The 2325-nt window shown below is 47.5% G+C and overlaps 1 long non-coding RNA gene across 1 annotated transcript; it reads left to right on the forward strand.

Moving 5' to 3' along the window:
* Positions 1–671: 671 nt before the first annotated feature.
* LOC123049058 (uncharacterized) lies at positions 672–1731 on the forward strand. Its single transcript, XR_006423435.1, has 3 exons — positions 672–879; positions 970–1182; positions 1672–1731. It is a non-coding gene; the product is annotated as an uncharacterized lncRNA (long non-coding RNA).
* Positions 1732–2325: the final 594 nt, after the last annotated feature.

A 2325-nucleotide genomic window follows, 5' to 3' on the forward strand; every position in this document is an offset into this window, starting at 1 on the left:
AGATATATTACATATGGCCCTAGTTAACCTAAGGAAATGTAACATCCCAATTTTCCTAAATTAGGATGTTATTAGATTATTCATATGCATCTCATATTCTTTCCATGCATTATTTTTGCTTTTCGGTAATATTCAAATCATTATGCAACAAAGGCAATTTATTGGAGCGGAGATAACATGACTTCTCCCCTGTTTTTAAAAATGTTCATAATGTGCAGAATATTGTTTCCAGTTCATATGATATATTATGGTAATTTTTGCAATCTTCAAAATATTTTATTTGAGTGTTACTTTACTGTTTTTGTGGCCTTTTGCATCAAAATGAATTTCTAAAATTGCATTAGGTGAGGAACTAGTGTTTCTGTAGTTTATATCAGCAGTATAGATTTTACTGTGTGTATATATATAATTTTATTTAGTTTTATTATATTGTTTTTATTTTAGTTATTTTTGTTTCTGTAGTGGTGTTTAAAAAAGAAGAAGCAGCGCGCAGCACCGCCGCGACCACTTTTGGCCCACGGCCAGCCCACCAACCGCACGCAGCCGCGGCCCAGCTTCCCGCGAAGCGGCATCCAACACCGCTGCGCCCGACCCGCATCGCCCCACGCCTTAGCCGCTGACCAGTGGGTCCCGCGCCTTTGTTCCTCTGCTTCCCCGAGCCGGACGCCGCGCCGCGCGCACGCCGAGGCCGAGCCCGACTCGACCCCGCGTCCTGGTCCACTTCGAGCGCCGATGACCCGTCGTACGCGAGCCCAACTGCTCGAGAGACCCCGCGAACCCCTCCTGACCTCTGTTTCTGCCGCACGCGCCGCCTGGGGCGAGTTGGATCTCGCCGTCGAGCTCCGAGTCCGCCGCCGTTCATCGGACGCTGCCGTCGTCGTAAGGGAACTCCAGCCGCTTCATTTTCTCCCTCCGGTTACCATCTCCGCTACGCATCCGTGTGACACTCTGCTTTTTCCCGAGTCGCAGCAGAGCGAGAGGAACAAGATCGTCCGCCGCCGCCGGAGCACCGCCGACGTTCACGATCCCGCCGTCGCTACAGAGGGCACCCCGTCGCCGTCCGACCTCACCTACGCCTCCGCCACTCACCGAAGCAACCTCCCGTAGCCTCACCTTCGCCGGAGCACTGCCGGGGGAGCGCCACCGCCGACGCAGACCGCCGCCGCCGTGTTCCCTGTTCTGGTAAGCACGCGCGCGCACTGGAAGTTTCGGCCAACCACGAACTGCCACGTGGCAGTTCGCTACAGGGCACGCACAGGAGTCGCTACAGGACCAGGGGGTTTCTGTTGTTTTCTGTTTCCTTTTTGTTTTCTTTCTCAGATTTCAGCCAAAACTTCTTTAGCTATATCTTTTAGTGTATAAGTCCAATTTAGGTAATTCTTTTTCCTATGCACTCACAAAAACCAGCACTTTACCACAGTACCAACTTTGCACATGTTTGCACTGTTTAAATTTGAATTCGTTCAAATTTGAATTAAACCTTCCGGAGGCCGTAACTTTGAAACCGTTTGCCGGATTTGAGTGTTTCTTGTTGCATTGTGACCGTAGTGAAATTTAGGTGCTGTTAAGCTACTGTTGTTGGGTTTTTGAAATGGTTTTCTTGCTGTTGGTTTTGTTTTGGTTCTTTTCGTGTTCCGGTGATTGATTTGTTGAATTGTGTGAAACGTGTAGATTGTCCGGAGTGCGACGCGAGCTATTGTCAGGAGTGTGACTTTCTGAACCATAACCAAGGCAAGTTACATGTTGATCATCCTTTACCTATTGTTTTCTATGCATGTAGTTATATCACACTATGAATATATGCATGTATAGGATTAATATATAAATTTTGCTATGCTGTTGAGCTATCTTCCCGTGTTTTGCAAATCGTGGTAGTTGTAGTTTGCTATGCTTTGTAGACGGGGGTGGTTCGTGTATTCATTGAGCTTATGTGAGGATTATAAATATAACAAATTGAGTAGTAATTAAGGACTTAATTCACCTCTGGGCGGAATTGGTATTGAAGGGTGGTTTCAAGAACATCATGGTTTATACCCTCTGAATGTAAGTGGACGGCCGCCCAGGCTCAAAAAGATCAGACAGACTTAGTGACTAGTAGCTTCCATGCGCAACCACTAGCTAAATGGGCTCTGGCTTAGTTGAGTAGGTTGTGGGATCCTCGCCCAGGTAAGCTAGCAGATGTAGATATGAGTAGGTGTACCGGCTGCCGGGGGTGGAGGTGACTGCTTCTGAAAGACTTCGTCTCAATCTTCGGGTTGAGTCTGGTGGGTAAAGTGTGCAAAACTCTGCAGAGTATTAAAACTAATCATGATTAGCCGTGCCCCA

This window comes from Triticum aestivum, chromosome 2D (assembly GCF_018294505.1).
Source record: "Triticum aestivum cultivar Chinese Spring chromosome 2D, IWGSC CS RefSeq v2.1, whole genome shotgun sequence".
In the NCBI taxonomy this organism is placed as follows: Eukaryota; Viridiplantae; Streptophyta; class Magnoliopsida; order Poales; family Poaceae; genus Triticum; species Triticum aestivum.